Source organism: Vidua macroura, chromosome 17 (genome assembly GCF_024509145.1).
Source record: "Vidua macroura isolate BioBank_ID:100142 chromosome 17, ASM2450914v1, whole genome shotgun sequence".
NCBI classification, from domain to species: domain Eukaryota; kingdom Metazoa; phylum Chordata; class Aves; order Passeriformes; family Viduidae; genus Vidua; species Vidua macroura.
Window position 1 is genome coordinate 12,245,351 of NC_071587.1, and position 26,177 is coordinate 12,271,527.

General features: G+C 41.8%; 1 protein-coding gene across 6 annotated transcripts in view; it reads left to right on the top strand.

Annotated features, from left to right (window-relative positions):
• The window catches only part of PMEPA1 (prostate transmembrane protein, androgen induced 1), a 272,991-nt gene that overhangs the window by 129,168 nt on the left and 117,646 nt on the right, over nt 1–26,177 (top strand). The window contains exons 4-5 of one of the 6 annotated variants that reach the window (XR_008439738.1): nt 4,043–4,265; nt 13,766–14,104. The exons of 1 other annotated variant lie outside the window; for it this stretch is intronic. The gene's annotated coding sequence lies outside the window, so the exon portion shown is untranslated. Of the gene's footprint in view, nt 1–4,042; nt 4,266–5,130; nt 5,346–9,112; nt 9,477–9,498; nt 9,567–13,765; nt 14,105–26,177 lie in introns of those variants that run through there. 4 more of the 6 variants (XR_008439737.1, XR_008439736.1, XR_008439735.1 and 1 more) reach the window with 4 other exon arrangements.

Sequence of the window (26,177 nt, forward strand, 5' to 3'; positions counted from 1 at the left end):
CTTTTCACTTCAAGGCAGTATTAGAAAGTGCAATGGTGCATAAGACTTAGTAATAACTATTATTATTTGTTAAGCATTGTCTTTTACTGTACTGAGAACATTGGGGTTTCTGTCCTACATGGATCATTACTTTGGATATGCAAGATTTTTCAAACAGTAAGTGTCCTTGATTAGAGAGAGATTATCACCAAGTGCTGCATTTCTATTTGGGTTTTTTGTTGTTGTTGTTCTTGAGTTTTGTTGTAAATGAAAGGACTGAGTTTCAAACTGAACGTAGTTATCTGTAGTAGAACTCTGTTTGGAGGACGAGATAAAATATGTCAAACCACTTAACCTGGTCCTCTCTCAACATAAATTGGGTGGAAGGAGATGTAGAAAAATCCCCTGCATGGAGGGGATGCATCCCCCTATCATGATTTTAGGTCCCCAAGCTGGCAGTATGGCCAAACCTAGTCCATTCTCAGGTGTTGGGATAGATTCTCTTCATCCTTTAGGATGATTTTATCTGCATATGAAAGCCAAGGTAGTGGACAGCTGGACTTCCAGCTTCATGAATTGAGATATTCCTTCTAAAACCAATGGATAGGGGTTAGGGTTGGCAGGAGCTGTGGGTTTCATGTAGTATTTTCCTCCTTTTTGAGGAGGATTTTGTAGAGGGAAATCTCTGTTGAAGTTAAATCAAGGCAGATTTATGTATCTGTTACTGGTACATAAAATAATAAATGGAATAAAGTTTGGAGATGTATCCAATAGATTCATAGTAAGAAATCTTCTGAAGAGACCTTATAGTATTTTCTGACCTTTAAAGTAAACTGGAATTTATTCAAATGCCATAGGCACAAATTAGATGCTTTTCGCCTTAAAATTCAAGGAGTAACTATTGATAGAATTAATAAAGAATAATTTTTCAGAAAAAGTGAACATATGGCTTGTTATTACTGATTTCAAGCCACAATCAGAACATTATCTAAATAACTGCAGAATACCAGCAGTATGTTCTCAAGCATCTTGTACATTAGAGCATGACTCCTCAGATACTTTGAGACTATGAATGTTCTGTTGTCGATCTTTTTCAGCAGTGTTATCACTCTTCTGACTCTTAATCCCATTAAAAATCTTTATTTTCAGGATTTTTTAAAGGTACTGTAAAAAGTTTTAAGTGAACCTGAGGTAACATTACAAACTTTTAGCTTGGGAATGTTTTTCAAAAACTGAAACATTAATTAGAATCAGTCTATGTACCCACAAGTATTTTTCCCTTTTTGTTGTTTCTTGTGGTGTTGGCTCTCCTGATGCTTAATTACTCTGATTCTTTTCCAGTGTAATTTTCCAGTCCTTTACTCATGTTTCTTCAAATCTTCCTGAGCTGAGTAAATAGATGCAGTGGGATGAACTGAGAAAACGAAAGACTTGCAGAATTTTTCCCACTCTCAGGGGAAAAATATTGCAGCTTTTCTCTCCTAAGTCTTTTGCTGATCCTAGTGACCAGACAACTCCCAGCCAGCTCTGGCTAAAGACATTTAAAAATGTTTTTAGAGAAAGGCAGAATAGTTTATCCTGGGCTGCTTCTCCCACCAGGTTGTATTGTACACCTGGAGGAGGAGCTGGAACCAAGTCCACTGGGCAGGAGACTTGGAGCACTGGAAATTTAAATGTCTTGCTCATCTAATTTGGATGTGAACCATTTTATTCCTCTCTGTTTTATTGATGTATCTATTTAAATGCTTTAAGAACTGGGGCTCTCTCCCAGCAGGGGTTTGCAGAGTGCATTGCAGGAGGGATCCTGACCTTGTCTGAGGCCTTCTGTTTCCTGAGAATGAAGTAATAACAGAATAGACTCATTATTTAGAATCATGGTAGAAAAGGACCTCAAAGCCCATCTTGTTCCACTTGGCCTGGGCAGGGACACCTTCCACTATCCCAGGTTGTCCAAGCCCCGTCCAACTTGGCCTTGGACAATTCCAGGGCTGGGCAGCCACAGCTTCTCTGGGCACCCTGTGCCAGGGCCTCAGCAATTTCACAGGGAAGAATTTGTCCCTAATATTGAACCAAACCTCCTCACTTTCAGTTTGAAGCTATTCCCCATTATCCTGTCACTCCAGACCCTTGAAAATTGTTTCTCTCCATCTCTCCTGTTGGTTCCTTCAGGTACTGGAAGGCCACAATGAGGTCACCCCAAATGTTCTCCTGTCCACGTGAACAATCCCAGCTCTCCCAGCAGAGCTGCTCCATCCCTCTGCCCAGCCTGGTGCCTTCTCTGGGCTCTCTCCAGCAGATCCACATCCTCCCTGTGCTGGGCCCAGGGCTGGGGCAGCTCTGCAGGTGGGCTCTCACCTGAGCAGGACAGAGGGGCAGAATCCCTCCCTCCCCCACTGGTCATGAAGCAGAAATGTAAAAGCCTGTATCCAACAGAGGCAGTGGCTGTGAGGAGTTGCTATTGCCCCAAGTTAACATGCACAGAAAGGGAGCTAAATGCAACTCCCTTTGCTTGGCCTGGGTGCTCAGTGGAAAGAGGAGAAACTGGCTCTTTGGGAACAAGAAAAAAGAGATTGCCTTTATTGAAAGAAAAGCCAAAAAGAGATGCACACCCCACCCCCCCCCAACCAAAACAAACAAACAAACAAAAAAGCCAAAGCTAAATAACCCTCAGTTCCACACTGTGGATCACAGCATCATAGCTCTTTGTTGAGACCCATTCTGCAGAGATTTCTGGCTCCTTACTGCATTTTGAAGCTCTCTTGCTATTTAAATTATCCTTAGGAGACAGCCTTGTGTCTTACTTGGCTGCCTTTGCTTTTTTTCCCATTTCTTTTTTTTTTCTTGATGAGTCATTCTACCAGCCTCTACCCTCTCATCAGATAGACCAGACAATGAAGTCACTGGGGTTGCCTGAGAGCAAAATTGGCCCCATTATCCACAACCACTGTGCCTTGTCACTGATAATATACTGCTCAAGGGCTGACCCTCAAAGTAGGATGGAAAATCACCAGGGACAAGAAACCTTCTACCCAAACAAAAATATTTGTTGAAGTTCTTTTGGTGTGTTTTAAATTTGGTGAAATGCTTCCAGCTGAAAACAGGAAATCACACACAAATAAAACTGGTGTTTGATTTTGTCAATGTAAGAGGGAGAGCAAATTATCTGATAGTGTCCCTTTTGTGCACCAGCTTCAGCTTTCTGAAATTAGCAGTGGCAGGAGAATTTTATTAGTGTTCTAATATAAACCAGAAGGCTTTATAACAGGAGGAGAGGAAAGAAGGATGCTTGACAAAAAAAACGATTCTTCAGTAGCTCAATAAAGAAGCAAAGTTAAACTGTCATTTCTGGAGGAAGATGGGTGCAAAAATACCTACCCCAGGAAACTTTATTCTAGAAACAAAACACACTGAATATGAGAAGGGAAACAAAGCAAGGATGAGGGAAGTGACTTTTTCAAAGGAGTATGGCAGGTCAATAGCTGCCTGGAACCAAGACTTGGCACTTGGTGAACCAAGACTTGGTATTTGGGCTTTCTGATTATCTTTCTGTTCTTTGTGCTGAGGCACAGAACCCTGCAAAGCATAAGGAGACTCAGTGCTGATGGCTTGTGGTCTGCTCAGTGGAAACAACAAAGTGCAGCTGGTCTTTTGGGATCTCCAGTAATCTGATGAGGAATTCCATAACTACCAATATTAAACCTTTTACAAGTTTACCTGCTTGCATCAATAAAGGACAGAAGAAAAGCTGAACAGGAAAGAAACTAAGTCTTGCAAAGCCTCCATAGAGACCTCTCTTCCTTCCTTTTGGTATTTTTAACAAGAGGAAAACCTTCTTATTTCTTGGCTAGAAATAAGCCATTCCTAGAGTTGTGCCCATCAGTGGGATTTGGAGAGACTCAAATGGCTGAGTTTTATTATCTGCCAAAGCCCATAATTCTTTTGATTCAAAACTGGTGCCCTGCCATTAATTATATTTTTGTATCACTCTGTTCTGAAGACAGCTGAGCCCCCTCTCTTTTGTGCCCTCTATAAACTTGGTATAAAAGGATGTTTTCTCTTCCAGCTGCATCTCCAGCCCAGGAACCCCGAGTGCATTGCTAAAGGTGACTGAGATCTGCTGGGAAAAAGGAGAATCAGAGCTCGAGGTGCTGCTCAGGCTGCTCTTTACGTCATGTCTGCAGAGCCCACAGCCAGCCTGAGCAGTGCTGAGCCAGTGACACTTCCATCCTCCCTGGGAAGGGAGAACCTTCTGTTTGCGAACTCGCCCCAGGAGCACAGTCCAGAAGGTGACTACTTTCATCTGTCTGTTAAAATCATCTTGCACTATTTTTCCAGCCTGATTCTATCTTACCAACTGTCTGGCTTGACTATTTTGCTGTGATTCTTGCTTGCAGCTTGTCACACTGATGGAAGATTGGCTCTGTGTGTGTGTGTGGTTTTCTTTTTTTTCCCTTTTTTTTTTTTTTTCTTTTTTCTTTTTCTCTCTCTCTTTTTTTTTTTTTTTTTTTTCCCCTCCTCTCATTTCCCAGTGTGGCATTTAGGATGGAGGCTGAAAATATTGAACAAACTGCTGATGTCCCCAAGATTCAAATGTGTGAAAGAGACTCGTAAATGAGTCTAGCACACTCAGAAACATTCTTAACATCTGTTCAAGCAGGAGTCCCAACTCCCTTTCTCTGAAAGCACAATTTGTCCTCCCTGTTATTTAAAATTTCAGATTTTTTTAGATTTAAATAATATCAAAGTAGAGCTAAGGAAAATAAACTCCCTGGTTATGGATACAGCAGTTACAATGGGAGGTGTGGTGGGGATGGAGCAAAATTAGAGAGAATTAGAGAGTTTTAACTGCAGAGTCCTCATTTTCTCTTATATTTAAGTTTTCTCTCTACACAGCAGTATGGAAAGTAGTAGCAAGCCCTGTGGGTTATGTCCTCTGGACTGGTAGACATGGGTTTAGTGACTATTCTTACAGAGCAGGAAAATAGCAAGTTTTTTCCTCTGAAAATTTACTATTTAATAGAATGACAGCCACCCTAAAACTTGATTAAAATAATTTTAGGCTTTTTAAAATTTTATTTTCATATATACTCCTGTTGAGACAAAAAATTACCTCTATCTCACTCAAATTTTGCCTGTCAGTAAACATTTCAGGATTCTGTCCCCAAAATGCAGTTGCAAAACACTCAACACTTCTGCAATTTAGTGAGAGAAAGGCTATAAATAGCCAGCCAGACAGAGGCACAGCAGGGAGAGCCCAGGGGTCCGAGCTTCCAGCCTCTTTCTGCAACCACAGTAAAGAACTGCAGACACAAACATGACAACAGAAAAGAAAAAAGCAACGGGTAACTCTGAAAATAAGTAAAATAAATGGCTGCATTTAGTAAAGCTGCTGAGTGGGCTCTGCAGTTTGCTGGGCTCTGAGGATGCTGCAGTATCCTCTGCTCGGGATGAAGTCACTGCATTCCAGCGCTGCCGGGCTCTGAGCACGCAGCCCCTGCAGAGGGAGGATCCTGCTGCAGGATCACTGTGTCCTGGGGAGCAGGTCCCAGCTGTTTTCCTGATGTCCAGGGCTAAATCCCACTGCTGGCTGGGACTGCAGCAGGCTGTGAGCTGGGAACAGGGGTTTCAGCACAGTTTTAATGCAGTTGGATGAGAAATCTGTGCAATATTGTGAGTATTCCAAGGAATGGAACAACCTTAAACACAATTAATCCATTAACATTCCCTGTTTAAGTGATATTTATTGCTACAAATGTCTTGTGATGGTAACAAGAGTGACTCTATTGCAATTATTCCACCATTTAAAATCTATACCAGTGCTTTTATTTCTTTTTGATAGAGAAATTATGTAAGTCACGAGTCTTGTTGCTGATGTGGTACAGAAATATGAAATACTTTTCCTCTGGAAGGTTAATGTGCTGCAAGCCTTCCCATCATTAGGAACAAAAATATACCAGCAGGTGGGATAGATCCAGAACAGAGAGTTCTGTGAAATTCTACTTAAAACAGGCAATAAAACCAGCAATGGCATTTCAGCTTAGAGGCCTCCTGCAGCAGTGATCTATAGTACCAAGGAGAAATTCCATGGAATATACCTGCTATTTCAAGAACAATGACATTTTTGCTACTGTGATAACAATTTTCCAAGTACACATTGGTCCTAAAAGCCTGACAAGTGTTTTTTCCTGAGAAAAAGGTCACTTTCAAAATCTCTCTAACACCAGCACAAGGACAGTTAAACCTGATTATACTTGCAAGTGTAATCACTTTTAGGGAAGCTTGGAATTTATCAAATCCACATAGAAGTCCAGAAAGTTTTGAGTTGGGTGCATGAACTGTGCCTTCGTGGTTTTGTCTCTTATCTTCATTTCGGACTCAGTAGGATTTAATTCTGTTCAAAGCCAGTTTTGCAGTTGGACAGAGTGTTACCATGAGCTTGAACCTCCAGGTTCAAACATCTGGTGCCTGGTTTTATTCCTGTGGTTTTCCTCTCGTCCCTTCCCTTCCCAGTAACAAACAAAAATTTACTCCCATCAAAGCATTCTGGTTGTGGGTGCTGCTTCTAACAAGCTTAGTATCCATCTCCCTAAAGTCTGTTGTTACAAGCAAGAGAGAGGAAGAGCTGGAAAATGAACTTAGCATGTATCCTACTCTAAAATTTTCTTAAAAAAAAAAAAAAACAAAAAAAAAACCACATTGTATAATGAGAGGTTTACTTTTCTTTGTTTTTTAGTGCAGTACATCTTTCGGGTTTGATTTTTAATTCATATCTCACACTTGCAGGTCTGTCACGGTACAGTGCAAGTGGGAAAAGTTAAGTGTTTTGGTGTAAGACAGGTTTGAAAATAACCTCAGTATTTCACAGTAAAGGGAAATCAATAAGGCCAGCGGGAAAGAGAAGAATAGGTGTATTAATAAACCAATACTCTGAGTACAGAGGGGTCAGGAGCTAAATGTAGCTGTACCTGCAGCCTAAAGAATCATTCCAGGCACCAGAGCCAGGACGTGGTGGGAAGCTCAGAAGTGTGGCCTACTTGTAGCTAGACACAAAAAATGTGGGTTGCTGGGTTCTTTTTTTGGCTGAGGAGGGGTGTTTCCCCATTAGGATACAAAAATAGCAATTCCAGAAAATAAACTCAACTCCCAGACAAACTTGCAGCTAAATTGCATTCTGCAAGGTAAGTAGATTCTGTGAGAGCAGCAAAATGCATTTAAACTGGTGAGTAGCTCTGATCTTGAATATGCCTGATCTGGGAGGGTAAAGAACTTTCAGGACTTGCTTTTCAATATTTTTCAATAACTCACTTAGGCATCATTAATCTAGTATATAATTAGTTGACTTTGTGACATGGCTCAAATGATAGAGCCTTTTATTAGAAAGGCAAACCCGCACCCAGATACCTCCTTTAAAAAGCTCCCACCTTTTAAGTGCACTAGATTTGCTGCTATTGATAGTGCCATTCCCCACCTCGTTTCTGTGCATTTGCTCCTGGATTTATAATACATTTCATTCTTGGTCTTTGATGCTTTGGCAAAGTGAGCACTGAGGAAGGCAGAATTTGGGTATCCATAATGAAAAGACAGTGCAAAAGCTCTGTATAATTTAAGACTAACCAGATAACTTTCACCAAAAAATTTAGAATCGGTGACAAGTGAAAAAAAAAAGTCCAAATAAAAAGAAGGAATGGCTGGTTTTACACAAGACCAATTCTTGGCTTGACTCAGGATCACTTGCCCCTCTGGTAGCTTCACATTGGGAACTGATGTAGTTAGACTCGTTTAGAAAGAATTTTGAAAGACTATTTATAACCTTATAATTTGGGACTAAACTGAATTTGCTGAGACTCCTCTAAGATGATTCTACCTATAAGAAAGCACTGGCACGATTAGAGTCTACAGGCTTTGATCAGTAATGTTTTGCCATAATACTCTTTCCCAGAAATATTCTTAGCTACTAATTCCTGAGGCTTATTATAGTTCCTATTAGTTACTACTGTTTACCACATTTCTTTGACGTATTTCTGCCTCTTTTTGGCTGCTGTTCTTGTACTGTCTCGTTACAACAGGTGCTGGTGTATTATCATACCAAATAAATGTAGTTTCTGAAATGCAATTAAGCTGCAGCGACAGCGACAGCAGAGGTAATTCCTGCCCATGACCTGAATTTCATGGCTTGCAGTGCCACTGACTTAGCATATGACCTTGGATGAATTTCCTCATTAGGAAAATGGGGCTGATTATTTACCCCCAGGGCACAGTACTACAGTGTTACAAATAGCAAAAGCTGGGGAAGTACAAATTTCCTTGGAACTCTCCCAGATTCTGTCCATTGACCATATGCTAAAAGACATTATGACAGAGAGTCTGTCCTACCTACTCTGTGGGGACAGCAGAGTATTTCCTGTGCTAGTGGGAGGATGCTTAAAGGCCAGATTTGTTACTCTGTGGTGCTGTGATGTGTCAGAGGAATCTGCAGCATCTTGCAGGGTGAGTTTGCAGTGCAGTGGTGGCAGTGCAGCCCATGCAGCCAGGTAAAGGATGGAGCTTCAGCTATAAATCCAGTCTGCTCTGTGCATTACTTAGGCTACTTCATTGTTTCAACCCTCCTGAGAACAGAACAGCAGAAAATATATTAGTATGTTTTATTTCCTTGTTTTTGTCTGCATTAGCTGCCCTGATAAAAGCGCTGGCTCTTCTTACAGACCTCACCTTTTCTCTTTGTCATCTATAGTGCTGAATTCAGAGGCAAAGAGGGGATGTGTTTTACTCCACCACAGGGTTAATTTATCTGAGGAAAAGAATTCATTGCTCATGGGATCTTTCTTGTGCACCTAACTGTATGTTAAATATCAAAATTACGTCAATAGCAACCTTAGTTTCTGCTTTGGGGATGTCAGCAGAGAGGTGAAAATCTAATGTGGGCATAATCTGAAATAGAGCAAGTGAAAAAAAAAAATCTGTCTTGGACAATTTTTGCAGTAATTCCCTTATTTTATAAAATGTTATGGAAATAATGGATATAGGAGCAGATCAACCTAAATGAAATATTTTCTCTAAAATGGGAAAATATTTAAATCCAGGAATGCCAGCAGTGCCTGGTGGGAATTCGAAAGCTCTCAATTTGTGCGTCTAGAATTCCCTGTGGCTGGATTGCCACACACCTGGAAACCCAGAAACCTCCACCCCAGGCTGCCCTCCCTTCTCTTCCTGGAAAGGCCCAGCCATGGGGTTATAATATGGACAGGGAGCTCAGCTGAGACAGGAGGGTAAAGTTACAAAGCTTCAAACCCTGCCCCTTCCAGTACCAAGTATTTGTTTGTCCTTACTCCCTCCTTTAAACATGAAAATAGTATTGAAACTATACCATAATAACTGTTTTGTATTCCTTTGATTTCTGACTAGGTCAAACTCAAGGCAGATTTTAGAGGGGTCAAAAAGTGTTAATACAAGTAAAGAGAAAGAACGACAATGTAGGATTGTACTTTTTGGAAACTGATTTTTTTACTGTGTCCAAACCAGGCAGTCCATGTGAGAAAGAAAGAGAGAAAGAGAGAAAGAAAGAGAGAAAGAAAGAGAGAAAGAAAGAGAGAAAGAAAGAGAGAAAGAAAGAGAGAAAGAGAGAAAGAGAGAAAGAGAGAAAGAGAGAAAGAGAGAGAAGAGAGAAAGAAAGAGAGAGAGAAAGAGAAAGAGAGAAAGAGAGAAAGAAAGAGAGAAAGAGAGAAAGAGAGAAAGAGAGAAAGAGAGAAAGAGAGAAAGAAAGAGAGAAAGAGAGAAAGAAAGAGAGAGAGAAAGAGAAAGAGAGAAAGAGAGAGAGAGAGAAAGAGAGAAAAGAAAGAAAGAAAGAAAGAAAGAAAGAAAGAAAGAAAGAAAGAAAGAAAGAAAGAAAGAAAGAGAAAGAAAGAAAAGAAAGAAAGAAAGAAAGAGAAAGAAAGTGCTTCAGTAAATATTCCCCAGTAACTTGTTCATCAGCTTGTTTCCATTGTCTAATGCTGGGTCCAGCCCAGCCCCGGTATTCTCTTGGCTGTTATCTAGTCCAAATTTTACTCCAATTCAATACAAATTCCTTTTAACTAAACTGTCAGACCATTTTCCTGAGCAAACACAAATCAAATATCTTATCTGAGCTAAGTCTGTGCTCTTGACTTCCACACAAGCTTGAGACATGAGAGGATGTTTGCTGCTACTGAAGGCACCTGACAGCCCCTATTAGTGTCACCTAATGAAATGTATTTGTGCTTCATGTCAGGGTTTGTTTTTTTTTTCTTCCAAAAACAAACTTATTATTTTCTGCTGAGCCATCAGCGTGCCTTTTTTAAACAAAAGCTCATCTGCCTTTATGATTTTGATTTGCAAGATGCCCATAAAACTTGAAGCAAATATTTGTTCTGCATTACACAAAACAGGAATTTAATTACTCGTTTTATATCTTCTTGATATCTTTCCTTAATATCTCCAAAAATAAAACATGATGGCAGCAATGAAACATACCTTCCCAAATGTCTGCATTCATTACTGGTACCAATAATCAAGGCCCTGATTCAGCAGAGTTCTTGAGTGCCTGCCCTAATTTTAAGCACAAATATTCATATGAGGTCAGTTAATCATTTTTCTTATCTATGTTTTAGAGTCTTTCATTGCTGCCAGTGCTACTGATCCAGCCAGGCTGTTCCCAGCTACAAACAGTGTGGCTTTCTTGGGGAGCGTGTCTTCAAGTTTTCTTAAGTCAGGAGTTACTAAATTATGCAATGTTTAACCAATTCTTCTTCATGAGGCAAACGCTGCTCCCATGGAAGTCTACAACAACATTTCCTGCTTTCAGTTATAAGAGAAATAGGCTCCAGTGGAACAGATTATGAGAATTTTATTCATTTCACTAGGGATGTTGACTACTTAGACACACAAGAGGGTAGAATACTTTTTCTTTCATCAATAAGCTAAACACTTCTCTGGAAAAATAAATGGTTGTTATGCTGTAAATGTTACCACTGGGCATCACGTCCCCCTGGTGTAAATCCATAGCCCCTTCACATCAGTGAGGAAATGCAGGCTGCTGAACCAGAAGAGATGCTGAATGGCAGCGGGGTGGGGAGAGACGGGGAAGGATGTCTCTGGTTTAGCCACTTTTAGAATGCAATGGAGAGATAATGTCAGAACAAGCTGTACTTTTTAGGAGCAATCATTCATTCACTACTGTCAGGATTGCTATAACCTATAGCAAATGCATCTATTCAGTGTTCTCGTGCGACCCAAGAGTGGGGAAGGGAACTTCAAAGCAAACTGTCAGGTTTGTGCTTCGCGAGTTTGACAGCAAACCCACTCACCAAGTCTGATGGTAGTGTAAATATATACTGGGAAATAGAGCCGTCACTGACAGACTCACCAAACCCAGACTCTCCTTTTGGAGCAGATCTCCTCCAAGATAAATGGTGTATAATATAGCCAAGGGAGCCAGTTTGCACAAGGATCTTTTTAAAATGCAAGGTGCAGCCATCACCTGCCCATGCGTCTGTCGTGAGCTTGCTGAGTTTGGTTTGCATGGTTTGATGGAAGGAATGACCCAGATGCAGGTGAATTTTTTCACACACATGAACAACGTACTTATATCCGTCCCCTCTAAGTTTCAAGAAGGCTTTTATCATCGTTAGTGCCCATGAGTGGCATTGCTGTGCATAGCAGAGGGGGAAGAGAATTGCTGTCACTGCAGGATCACCACTGGGTTGCAGTTGGTGGCTGCAGCAGCAGATTTGGGTGGAAGCAGGGAGGGCTGGAGGATGCTCTGCCTTACACTTGAAGTGGTACCAGGGAGCTCCTGGAGAATATTTTCTCTACACACAGCAGGAGCTTTTTCCTGCCTCAACAACTACCTCAGAAAGGGAGAAGAGTCACCAAGCAAGTCCATTGATCCTGTCCACCCTTACTTGGCAGGATCAAAGTGGATCACTAACCATTAACTATCTTTAAACGAAATTTCTGGCAGGGCCCATATAAGGCTGTTTCTGTGAGAGATGAAGGAAGCCTGAATTAATCCCTGCCAAACATCAGGACACAGCTATAGTTCTGCTGCTGGCCAAGATGGGATTGAGTCTGCACACACTGCCTGGAGATCAGTGCTGTGATGTGTGCTGGGCACTAAGTGTGCTTTGCTGGGTTTCCCTAAAACACTGCCTTGCTGACACTCCCAACAGCAGTGGAATGTGGGGAAGGGCCCCAAAAAACTGAAAGCTGCTGGAGGAGCCAGAGCTCCTGACTGACATTCCTCCATTCATCTTAGGAAACAGTGCAGGGTAGGGAGCACTTGTACATCCTTATGGTATTTTTACGTGGATATCATTGCCTCTTAGATTTGATTTTCAGCAATGAAGTGCAATTTGTATAATGTGTGGAAAGGTCTGATACCTCTGTGCTTGAAGGAAACTGCAGCTGGAAGCATGACCGTGTTCCATTTCAGGCTAATTGAGTAAGAAAAATGCAAAGATCAAAGGAGGGGAGTGAGACGCGTTCCCTGATTCCTGCAGGGGAAGGACAGTGTCACCTGCACGGTGGCTCTTTAGGCAGATTCGTGGTTGTGTGGGTGCAGCTAAGCCTGGCTTTTCCAGCCACAGAACCTCTGCTGTCCCCCCATCCCCTCCCTGCTCCACAAAGGTGCTAAAACAAAAAAACCAAATGCCATTGCCCGGAGCACTCCGTGCTGCAGTCCCGGGGCAGGCCTGGAGCGTGTGGAAGCTGTGGGAGCCCCGTGGGCCTGGCCTGGCGCTGACCTCGGCCTGCCCGGCTCGGTCAGCGCCATTGAGCCCAGCAAAGCCGCTGACACGGAGCCGCCGTTCGCTGCCCATTCTGTGCACAGCGCCGGACCCTCCTGTGAAATGTGCCCCTGCCACCCGAGCTCGGCCTGCATAGCAACTGTGAGAGCAGGGAGGCCGAAATCCCGGCGCTGGGGGCACCCAGCCCTGCCAGGGTGCCACAATCCATGGCTGGAATCGCCGAGGGGATTGGAACGTTCACATGGGGCTTTGGGACGCCCCTGGGGCTGCGGAGAGAGAGGTGGGCGAGCCACAAACACAGGTCTGGGCTCCTGAGGGAAGAAATAAAGTGTGATTGATTCCATTTAAAAAATCCAGGGGCTAAAATAGCCGCCTTGAAAATGTCAATATCTCTTTAAATGTGGGTGGCATGTAAATCACAACCACATATGCAAAGAGCGACAAAGATTTAAAGAGTGCTGGGGCGAAATGAGTTTACAGGCTTGCGTAAGGGACTGAGCAACACCCGGGAAGGAATTATTTTAACCACCAGGATGGTAACAGTCCTTAGATCCCGACTCCAGGGTGCAATTTTTAATTTTTTTTTTTTTTTTCAAGACCATCTATTTTTATAAAAATAATTTTAAAATAAGTTTGACATTTTGCGCGAGGAGCTGTTGAGAAATTCCTTATATAACATTAGCTCAGCGAAACATTAAAAGCTTTGCTGGGCTAAATTTGAGTGCGACTGTTTGTTCCACTTACTGGGGTCCCTCCTCTGTCCCCTCCCCCTGCTCCTTTTTCCATATTGAAAAATAAAATATAGGTACGGCAAACTGTTACAAACCTAAATTCTGCAGCCGTAAATACTGCAGCAAATAATCTTTTACACCCTCCCTTCCCTTCCTCCTCTCTAAAATGTATTTGAAACACAATTACTGTGTTTAATGATTCAATTTGTGAAGACTTTGTCACTAGGACAATGAAAGTGGCTCAAGTGTGATAAAGCAAACATACCAATAAACCTTGTTTTTATTGATTTGTAGGACGCTCAATTGTCTGGGAGAAACAGAGAGGGCTGACATCACCCCCTGGTCCCCCTGGAATGCAGTGATAAGTGTCAGCCTATTTTTCTTACAGGCAATTTCTCTGGCTATGTGATGTCTGGCTGCAAATTTAAAGTAAATGACATTCCACAATCTGTTAGGGATGGGGGGGTGAAGTCTGCATTATTTGTTTTAGAATTTAAAATAATTTTGTGTCTGAAAATTTCACCAGTGTCTAGACAAGATGTATTGCTTGCCTGCTGAAAATATTAAAATTTTGTAATGTACAGCCGACAAAGCCACTTTCTTAGCAAACATACAGATTCAATTTAAGATTTTTAGACTCCTTTTTACAGCATATTATATTATTATTACCGCTGGGGGAGCCAGATTAAATCTAATTCAGGTAGTCAAACACGGTACCACTCTGTGCAAGGCCAAATTGGCACAGCATTTTCTTTAAAAGTCTCTTAAGCATCTCAATGTTTTGCATTTTGTTGTATTTCAGCACTAATGCAGCAGCACATTTGAAGGGGACAGTGCATGCACACACAGCGTGATCACACGAGCAATGTGAACAGTGTCCTTAATTTTACACATTCCTTTACTTTCCATAGTCTATTTGAAAATGCTAGGCAGGGAATTTTAGGAATATGAATACCCACCACTGCACAGAAAGACCTTGGGTAAAGGAATCACTTGATCTATGGTCTCTGTCTCTGTATTATCAATGAGACATTTTGCAATTTTAGAGGAGTTGAGTTTTGTACTTACAGTAAAATTGAAATTGATCACAAAATACTAAATTTCTTCCATGAAAATTAATAAATATTTTTAATTATTCTTCCTTTACTCAAATGCAAGGTTATCTTAAATTAAATCTGGGCAGTTTTTAAGGCAAAAAATATTTGCAACAACTTGTTTTCTCATTTAATCTATTTAGCATATGCTCCCCAAAGTGTACAGCTTGTGTGGAGATAAGAGTGTGCATGTGGAGTTCGCTCCCTTCAGCTGGTGGATGGGCAAGAGGCAATAAAGAAATATTTTTGTCCTAGTGGGAGAATTGAAGATCTGCTGTGGATTTTCAGTTTCTAAGGAATGGAAAACATGTCTGACTGAATTTCAGTCATATTCTGTTACATATGTAGGTTTTTGTCTAGCAATCTCAAAGCATATATAATACATTACAGCATATTCATCGGCATGGATAGACAATATTATTATTTTTCTTGGGGCTTAAACTGGATCCAGATTTGTTATTTACTTAACTTGAAATATGCTATTTATTTGGACAGGGTAGTCAAACAGTACATCAACATTTAAATACATCAACAGAAGCTTGATGAAATGTTTTTGCTATTCAAGCTCATTAAAAAAGAAAAAAATCCTGTAAGAAAAGCTTGTTTAAAAAACAAATTAATTCCATAATTGTTCCTTTATCAAAAAATATACTTCCTAAAGTCAGTAAAAAAGGCTTTCAGATAGCATCATTCACCACAAAGATGCTGGGTAAGAGCAAAATAAACGAGGCCATGAACACTGAATACAGAAGCTGGGTTTGTTCTCTCTCTGTATTTGTTTGAATGTTTTGGTCACAGGGATCAGGCTCTCTATAGCCCCAAAAGGCTTCTCTCTTTCCCCAGGAAACAAAATGAGTTTGTCACGTTCCAGCCAGCAGGCTGACATACAATTAAAGGTAAAACTGTAACAAAGAGAGGCACAGCTCAGTCACCAGGGACTGTGGAGCTGATTGTTGTGTGAGAAAGTACCAGAATTTTGGTAGCCTTTAACAAATCTCCCCTTTCAGTTCTTTAATGCTCACGTTTTTACTGTAGTGAACAAATCTTACAGCTTTCTTCAAGCTTCTTAGTAACTCCCCCCTGTTCCTTATTAAGAGTTTTGTGTTTCCAGCATTTCCAAATGCCAGTTCTCAAAAATCATGAGCTAGGCCTGGGAAAAAGAAATTATGAGTTTGGCTTAAACCAATGTACTTTGAATTCCTTTTATTTGCCTTCTCTCTTTGGAGCTGTTAAGGATACTGGCACTTCATCTTTTCAGGCTTCTTTCCACAGCTTTGAGAAGTGGAAATATAACTTTTTAAAATGAAAGATGAGATCGCTTTGCAATGCATGAATCTGGCAGCTGGGGCTTTAAAAAAGCAAACCCATGAACTATCGTGAGACTTGCAGTTCAGAGTAGGCTTTGAGTTGCTTTGGATATTAATGCTGATTCCACATTTTGAATATGTCAAACTCTGACTTTCTGAAAAGATGGTGATTAGAAAATATTTTGCACATCACACTATCATCTGATCCATTAGCTGTCCCAAGACAGTCCACACTATTCCAACACTGTCTCTCTGACCCTTCCCCATTACTCAAATCCTACAAACTCCCCCTCTTTCTAGCAGAAAGTTTTCCCTCATGCCTCACCTGTTAAGTGGTAGCCCAGTCTTCCAATCCTTCCCACCAGAGGACAGATAAGTCCTTTTCCCTTTGCAGCAGCCCTTTACATATTTGGAGGAATATTGTTTTATCTGTCAGTCTTGTTCTGTCTGAACTAAGCCCTCAGATCAAAGGTGTTGTATTGTACTGCAGTTTAAAACCAGTTTACACGTATTTCCCACTGGAGTGTTTTTAGTTCCACTGCTTGCAGTGCTGCCTTTGTCAGAATTGAGCCCCAGTTATCCTGGATCCCTCATGGAAAGGCCCTGGCAGGGCTGTTCTTGCTTTATTGCCTTTTGCATTCTTCTTTTCAAACTGTATGCAGCCTTTGGTTTTGTTTTACATTGAGTGTATTTGAACAGAAAAAATACCTTTGAAAAGATAACACTGACAAAATTATAGGGGCTTGCATGAGCTGGGTAAACACTGGAAGGAATACTTGTATCAGCAAAAAAAAAATAGATAAGCTTTGAACTTAGGAGATTCTCATGCTGAGATACATCAATGAGTAAACAAGAGGTTGGTGCTTTAAAAGAAAGTGAAAATAATTGGGGATGTCTGTGAGAACAGTCTTGAATTGCAGCACATTTCCCTACAGAGGTGAGTTTTTTTACCAAAAACATGCAGGAAGATATTCAGGTGCTTTCTAGACTGCTTTCATGCTGCTGGAACAGGGACTGCTGTGGGTAGAAAAGGAGGCAGAGAACCAGTGATAACCATTCCTTTTTGCAGAATTCAAGAGCTAATCCTCATTTCCTCACACAGTTGTGGGAATAAAATACCTGACAGTGTAACTGGTGACTAATTAGAAGATGGGACTACCAAGGGACTTGAGCCACTTGAAATGTGACAAGCAGGAAATGGGTCGGCAGTGCTGGGACAGCTCAGGCAGCCCTGGGTGGGCTGAGGTTAATGAAGCTGTTGTCCTGACAGATGTCATTTCACTGGAAGTTGTTGATCTCACCTTTGGAAAGATGCTCCAGCTACCCTTTGGCACACAGCAAGGCCTTCAATTAGGGAGTGCTCAAAAGCTCATCCAGCCTCTGCAGCTTGTGGCCTCACTTAATTACTTTTTATTGTAAACTCATGGTCAACATTTAATGAGGAAATTAATTACCAAATGGATGATAAAGAACTCCACATAGGGAGTATTTTTTTTTTAATTTTGTCCAGAGAACAAGCACTGTGGTTCTGTAATTCTTCTAACAGAGTGCTGCCAACAGAGGGAGAAAATCTGAGTAATTTAAAAATCAGACCTGACTTCAGGATCTTTGAGGACTTTGTGCAAAACTAGAAGACTAAACTCATAGGATGCTGCAAAATGCTTTGCAGCAGTTTTTCAGCTTTGCAGTTTTCCCCCTGCTCTTACACAGCCTGGCTGGATTCATCTCACCTACTGGAAGATGTCCACAATGCGGCACCCCTGTATGAAACAGTCTCTCTACTTCTTTTGTACTCAGTGAAGAGAAAGAAACACTTCAAAGGTCATACCTGGACTTGCAGCTGACTACTAAAAGAGGTTGGATGTATCACACTGCAAGTGTGATTGCCCATGGACTATAAAGGAAATTCAGCATCGAATTTTGATGGATATACTTGAAATTAGGGACTGTTTAACCCTCCTCAGGTGCCTGTGCATGCAGGACCTTTCTCACTGAGCATTGCTCATTCGAGTGGGTGATACTCAGAGGTGCAGTGGCAGACCTGGGTTTGGCACCTTCAGAGCTGCCTGGTGTGAATTTCAGGGGTATTTTCCCTCATAAGATCTGAGTGTTGAGCTTATCCCTAGAGGGAAGAATAGCAGAGTTGTTCTGCAGAGCCTGGCAGGGCTGCCCTGTCTGACTCCTGGTTTACGTGCTGGTGCTGTAAATACATAATGTCCAAAACTTCTCCTGGCTACAGATCAGCTTTGGTGCATTGCAGGAACAAGAGCTTCTTCCCATCCTGTCTTCAGGCTTCTCTGAAGAAGCAAATTTGTAGCTTATAGTCATACTTGTAAAACTGAAGCCCAGTTAAAATCTGCAACCAACTTTTATAGCTTGGTATTAAGAGGACTACATTTTGTAATATAATTAAGGTCTTTTAAAATTATCTTCTTTATATTTACTGTAGATCTTAAAACTGGTGATGATTAATTTATTTTTTCTAATGTAACTGATTGCATAATGTTGGAAGCTACAGAGGCTCTCATTTACAACTGTGTGTGTTAGGAAGGATCTGGAATCTCAGGGCTGTTCCCTCCCATTTGCTGGCTGCAAGACAAACTGACAAAAGCAGCTTTCTTGCCAAAGTTCTACTGAGAATCTGCACCTCCCATTCCCAGTGAACCTGGAGTGGCCTTTGGCTTCCATGCTGGAACACACCCTGTGAGTCAAGTCAACGGCTGGAAAAAAGCCTCTCAGGTTCCTTCTTTCCCAGTGCACAAGTCTCATATCAGGTCACAGAAAGGGTGGGAAGGTGGAAGGGAAGGGTCAGCAGACCTGGGAGCTCTGGAGAGCCACCAGCAGGAGCGGCAGTTCCAGCCTGGTGGCACTGACAGCAGCCTCAGAGGCAGCATCCATCCACAGCCTCTCCCTGGTGCTCCGACTCCCAGTGTGGGATTTGTTGGATCAGCTGCACCATGGCAGAGGCCCTGGCATGGGGCTGGAGTGAGGGATGTGTATTTGTCACCACCAGCTGCCCCCAGAGCCAGCTGTGTGACTTTCCCTCTGCACTGTGAGTCTGAACGTGTCCAGGGTCGCCTTCAGGGCTGTGGTTTCCTCTGAGGTAGCTGAGTTTGTTGCTTTGCCTGCTGTACATTTATTCCCTCCTTGCTGAGTGTCTACTGGTTCCTGAGGGGCTGCTTTCTTCCTGGCTGGATTTTCTAGGTAGAGAGGACCTTAAAAGATACTTACAAAATGCAACTGTTTTGCTTGTAGCATTTAAATCTATAGCAGATTATCAAGTGAAAGCTGTACTGAATAATTTTAGATCTTACTTGTCTGAATTTCACTGATGTGCTTTTCAGGTTTCCAGTATATCTGCCTGATGTCCTTTGACCTTTCTAGAAAATCAGAAATAGAACTGCACAGGCAGTCCCTACTCAGCAAACAGTGTGTTTATAAAGCTGCAGTGTAGATGGATGTGTCTTAGTTAAAACATCAGTCTTCCTATAGGACTAATTGGCCTGATGCCAGTCCTTGAAGAATGAAACTGTTCCAATGTGTAATCAAGTAGCTCCTGTGGGCCCTCAACTGCTGCCTTAATGCAGCCCTACCTGCCACCGTGCCGAGATGGCTTTCATTCCCAGCCAAGCAGAACAATCCCCCGTTGGAGAAGAGCAGCTTTGGAGTATAAATGTATTTGAGCTTTCTCCAGCCTTTGGGGAAGGGAATCTGCACACTCTAAACAAATGGAGGTTCTTGTATCAATTGTTTGTGCCTTAATTATTGCAAAGGATAATTAAGGAATCCCACAGGCACTTGGGCTGTAAAGCATTGAAGGACTTTGTCGTTCACTCTGTGCTGGAAGGGCTCAAGATTTGTGATGACAAGGCACTCTTCTCTGATCTCTTAGAGGATTTAACCTAGGCTGTATGAAGCCCATGATAACTAGGTGTCACATGCCAGGCACTTCTGGAGGCTGTGCACGTCCATGTTTCATTGCAGACACAATTAAAAGACACTGGTGCATAATCCAAGTTAGTTGACCCCAACCTCTGCTGGCTCTGGGCAGCAAAGCTGTGCAAGGAAATGCACTGAGATCATCACCTGCCCCCTGGTCCTTGGCTTTAGGGCAACCTTCTGCTATTATTAATTATCTCGTAAGGTTACAAGGACTATGGGAAGAGGTAGCTGGCAATATTTTTCAGATTTTCTGTGGCTGCACTATCCAAAAAGCAAGTTGTTAACTATTAACTTTCCACCCCTTGCTCTTGGGCCCAAAGATTTTTACCCACATGCACAAACAGCATAAGAACAGGGACTAAAGGAGTTGACTGAAGTCCAACTGTGCCCTGTGGCAAGATCAGCTTTACTCACATCACTATTGATAGATCTTTGCCCAACCTTGATGAAGTATTTCCATTGTCTTCTACAAATTTTCCTATTCCACACTCCGAGACATTAACAGAAATAATGGAACTAGACCCAGAACAGCTCTTCAGGATATCCACTCACAACATCCTTCCAATTTGACAATGATTTCCTATTAAATATTCTGTTGCATAGTTTTTCAGCCTCTTGCATCCACTACTGGATTTTTTGAAGATCAAATTTCTGAGCTTGCCTATAAGAATGTCTCATGAGTCAGAGTCAAAAGACTTGCTTAAAACAAGCCATGACAACTGTTGTTTCTCCTCTATCCCTGAGCCTGTAATCCTGTCATGGAAAGAATAAAGCTTGGTTTGACATCATCTGTTCCCAGTAGCTGTATGTTTGTGCTTGCTGATTTTCTTGTTATCTTCTGTGGCTTTACAAGTGGTTTCATTCTTTTGTTTAGGTACCTGTGCAGAAGCTGATTTTTTTTTTTTTTGCCAGAAAGTAATTTCCCAGTTCTTCATCTCCTGCTTTCTGGTGGGTGCTGTGCTGGTCTTGTGCCAGAACTCTGGCCCTTCCCTGTCCCTTAGGAATCCTCAAAAACAACTGCTAACAACTCCTGAGATTGTTTCCAAAGTACCTGAGGGTAAATGGTATCAAAGCCAACTGAGTGGAAAAGCCTGTAAAAAAAAATAGAATAAAATAAGACTTCCTAATACAAACTTGTCCTCCATTGTCACATCTGTGACAGTGTTGGCTCCTGGGCTGTCTGCCTAACTCCAAGACAGGTTGAGGTGGGTGTCACTGTGCTGGCTGTCTCTCTGTGCCTCTAACATAGAGTTTTACTATTATTTCTCTTAAGGTTACACCTACAAACACAAGGATGCCCTTATTTTAGAGATTATGAATACGTAAAGAGATAATAGTTGCTCTGAAGAGTGTGGATCCATAAAGAAAAGAGAGGAAAAATAATGCAACATACATGCAGGAGTGGAAAACTGCATGGACAGGGAGAAATGGACAAGATAGATGTAGCCTTTGGTTTATGTGATTTTATTTCAATTTTTTTAAGTGCAATTTTTACTACCTGCAGTTGCTCAAATGAGTTGAATACCTGACTGTTACATTTGACAGGGAAAAAGAAGTGTATTTTGTCAGCTAAGGCAAAGCTCCTACACATACAAGTCTGTGACAAATATGCCCAATGTGTTTGTTAAGATGTATTTCCAAGTCCCACCTGGCTATCAGTCACCCAGCATGTCGTGTATAAATTTGTGATTTCACTAAGAGACACAGAATCTGATCAGAATGAAACCGTTTGTTCACCAAGCTTTGCTACATTTTTGGGGGCGTGTGGTGTAAAATTAACCTGTTCTAGCTTGGGAATATCTATCTTTACCAACATAGCTGCTTCCATAAGCAAATTTATAGTAGAAATTCACTCAAGTGTTCCCAAATCCTTTGGTTATTCTCTCATTAACTCCACTGGGTGCTGGGATAAGCCCCCAAAGGCTCAGGCAGCAATTTGAGGTGAGGTAAAAGCTCTGTTCTGTGAGCTTGCATGTATTTGCCCATTCCTCTGAGCACAGCTGCAGTAGTGTTTAATGCTGCATGTCAGAATGTACTTCCAAACTGCCTTAGAGTTCAGTAAAAATCCATTAAGCACTAAGTTTTCCTCTTTCTTGAAAGCGAAATCAGTTTAGCCTAGATACGTACTGAAAGGTGAACGGTCTCTTAATGTGTGCACGGGCACCCAGGCTCAGTGGGTGAGAAGCAGCTCCAACTTTCTGTTGCTGTGGCTTGTAAGGCTATGCAGAACTGGGAGGGAAAATATGTGCTCTGAACCTAGGCCAAAGCTGACTTAAAGACTTTAAACTCTGAGTTGCTCTGAAATAAAACTATTGGGACATTAGTCATATGGAGACAGGCTGCTCGTTCCAGTGTGTCACAAGATGGACTGGGCCAAGTGGTGCACATGACACAAACACCTCCACAGTTTCTGCCTCGGGCTTTTAGAAGATTAGGGCATTGAACAATGAAAGAAAGGTAAACAAGGATGAGATTTGGGCAGAGAAATTCTTTCTTAGTGTAGGAGAAAGGAAGATGCCCAATGGATTCTCAAAGCCATTCCCTTGTTTTCAGTACCTGTGTTTCCCCCAGAAGGTTCTTTTCTGGAACCTTCCTCAGGCAGTTGAGTTCATGAGGGAAACATCATGCCCAGAAGAAGCCATGTGGTGGGACTGAGCAGTGGATTTGCAGAGCTGTGTGAGCAAGGACAAAACCTCGCCTGGGTTTCTGAGGTGCGAAGGACAACCAGACAACAAAAGCATGGAAAAAGCTGGAGATGGGAGGTTTTGGACAGCTGCTCACCTTCCCTCTAAGTTCCCTATGCAGCCATGTGTTTCAGATGTTCATGGGCCAGGCTGATCCTTGTGACTCCAGCTTGTCTCTGAGCCAGGAAGACCTTTTTGGGTTGAGCCTCCAAAGAGCTCTTCAAAGCCGCAAGTATCATGAGCCCAGGGCTGAAAGCACTGACTGGGCAGTGACCTTTGCTGTTCTGGCTGTGTGAGTGGGGCACAAATGTGGAATCACACACATAAAAGGGACTGAATAAAAATTTAATCAACACTTTTATTCTGTTCTCCAACTTGTGCTCATTGTTTTATATCTGAGTATGCTGAAGCCTGGAGTGATTGAGGGGGCTTGCTGTCATCGCAACTCAGCCTGCTCTTCATGCTGAGCACTTTGTGTTTCTCTGCCTGGAAAATTTCAAATAAAATGTCAGTCTGTGCATCTCATTAATCTGCTAACTACTAAGTTAAAGGTCTAAGTGTGTTTAAAAATGTAACATAGGTTTTAAGTTCAAGGATACTGTTAAGGTTAGAATCCTTTCCTCTGCTCCATCCATCCATCCTGTCTGCCAGTCATCTCAGTCTTGTGCAGTTTGAATCCAAATGAGCCTGATGCAGAAGGGCCAGGATGGTACACTGGGTTAGCTTCAAAGCAGAAAGGAAAGTAGTTGAAGCAAAATCAATACTTTTGAAAGACAAAAGAGTTACAAAGCCTTTTTCCTTGAATACATCTGTCTGTGTGTCACGAGAAACCACCACCACCTTTGATGTTCATTTGGCAGCATTTGCAGCTGAGTCTTCAGCCTGTGTCAGTCTAAGAGACACGGAACTCCATCTTCTCCTCAAGGAGAGGGTCATTGAGTCAAACCAGGGAGAGGCTGGTGTGGCTTTGAAAAGCCATCCTAGGCTGTGCTGTGGATGGGCACGGGGTCCCTTGGGAAGCTGTTTTAGCTTGCACAGACGCCATCTCCACACAATGTGTGTCATTTCAGTTCCTCAAGCACTAAAAGACCCATGTATTTTCTTTTTGATAATGTTGTGTTTATAGATCCATGTGTGTGTGTTTGTGTTCCCTCCATGTTATTATTTACAGCTAACTCTATCCCCTACTATTTCCTTCTCCCTCTTTTGTTACATTGGATGCCATATTTCCATGCCATATGCCACTTAAGCTGCACCTTTATGTGTACAAAATGTGTACCTAATTTGCATGCACAGTTACTACCATTGTAGACACAGGCATGGAGTGAGTAGGCATATTTGCATGCAATTATCTGATTTGCTTGTCCAATTGTGGTGATTTGCATATGCAGATTGTGTGCACAGTTGTACATTTACATTTTTTAAAAACTGGCCTCAATGGTTTATTAAAATAGCTTTAAGCTTCCTCTTATAAAATATTGAAGATCCTAGAACCCCTCTGGCTTTGCAGTGTTATATTCCCTCAGTAAATGATCTCCACATTTTTATATTCTCTCTTGTCCAGTACTCAAGAGAGATTTAGTCTGCAGATTTATACATCCATTATTTCAAGGTATATTTGATCTTCTCCATATGCCTCTGTTAATCCACCTTAGCTGTAAGTAAAGAAAAAAAAAATACCCTTGCTTAACTTTCAGAGGATATTCCACCTCTCTGAGCCTGTGTTCTCCATTTAAACCCAGATTTTTTCAATGTATTAATTTTGATGGAACTAAAAAGATTCTTTTCCTAATAGGGAATTCATTAGTTGCTATGGGTAAATCCAAGACTGTAATGTGTGCTCTGGCACCACTTTAGTGTGAAGGGACCAAATGTGTCTTTGAAAGCATCTAAAAGTTTTTTGTGAGAATTTTTTGAGTAAGAGGAAAGTTGCCAGTTTGGTTCCTGAGCCTTAAGTTCTTTCAGATGTGAAATTTACTTTACCATGACTTCTCAATCAATAATTCCAACACCATGGGGCTTAACTTCTCCCACCTGTATGACCAGTAAAATTCTGATAACTTCACTAACTGCAGCATAGCTCAAGCTTGGAATAAACAGTCCCTTAGTGCTTGGTGCTGCACATACTTCCAGTGTCTGTGCACCCCATACTGAGGAAGAATTCAGCTGGGCAATCTGCAGTTCTGTCAGGCCACATTGGAGCTTCCCATAGTGCCTGGGCTTTAGACAATTCATTTTCAGACCAGTGCAATTCTCTCAGGGTTTAAAAAATGCTCTACAGAGTCTTACATCTCATACTTACACGTTAGTAAGTCTAGGCTGTTATTAAAGCCTCATACAAAAAATATAAATACTGCTTACAAGGGACTAAATTAGCCTTCAAGTAAGAGGACGAACCCTCTCTAATTTTGTGCACTCAGGTAATTCTGCAAATGTTCAGGAAATGGTTGAACAATGTTATTGTCTTGTTCCAGCTTTTAGTCAAAGGCTTCTTTGGCTTAACCTGGCTCTTCCAGAATATCTTGAAGAGAGAACTCAAGTGCTAGGAATTGGAATGCTGTGCTGAGAGAGTGAGAAAACATAGGAGCAGCCTCTCAGGCCCCACTGTGCACATCCACTGAGCAGAGCTGTTCCAGCAGAGGCTTGGAAAAAGTTTCTTGGTTTCAATTCCTTCCTCCTCTTTGATTTGCTTTGAAAGCACATTCCTGCCCTGGCCTAAAATGCTAACACAGACATAGCCAGCGTTATTCCTTGCTGCTGTCTCCCCTCTGCAGGCTTTTAACAGGCTCTTCTTAGCAGGGAATTCAGTGTCTGCTGTGCAGCCAGCTGTTCCAAAGGGCTGGGAGCAGCAGCTGCCTCTGCCTAAGTGGCATCTTTATCCTTGTAGAGCATCAGGATGCTGACACACCATGGGTGCTGCTGATCAGGGGCTCCTGGCAGCCTGTGGGAGCAGGAACTTTGTTTTTGCCATGTTTTTGCTGAAGGAACTGATTCCCTTCCCTGCTCCCAGGCTCAGGCTGGAACCATTGCTCTGCAGCCACGTGTTCTCCTCCATTCCACCTGACAGGCTGTGCCAAGTGGGACTTAGTTTGCCTTTAGTGTGTCACATAGCTTTAAAGTTCATTAAAATAAAATTTGAGGGTTTTTTAATGCCCAAAATATAGTTTTTAAAGGCTAGTCAGAAATTACCTGGAAATATCCCTCTCTGTGCAGGAAATTGTATATAATTATAGCACATTACTGCCAGTCTGTGCCTGCCACTGTGTGTTACTCAGTCCCAGTTTATTTTGGGTTAGGAGGCAGGTTTCATTTTATTGTAACTCTGCTTCCAAAACATCCAGGACCCCTAAATCTCTGCAGGCTACAGCTACAGCAGAATTTTGATCATGTTTTACTTTTAGGCCTCTTTCCTAGTGCTTTGCACTTTGAACAATCATCTTTAAGCAATTGACTGCAATTCCCATGGATTTATCCTTAGGAAATGTACCAAGAATGCCCTGGCATCAGAATTAATCATACTGAATACAGAAAAATACATTTAAACCCAGCTCCAGCAGGGAACCTACTTTGGGATAAACTATGAATTCTAGTTTACCCAACATCCTGCTTTGCAATCCCTGCTGCACCCCTAAAAATGAAACAGGCTATAAAAGTAACAATGACTTTTATTTTCCAAGGT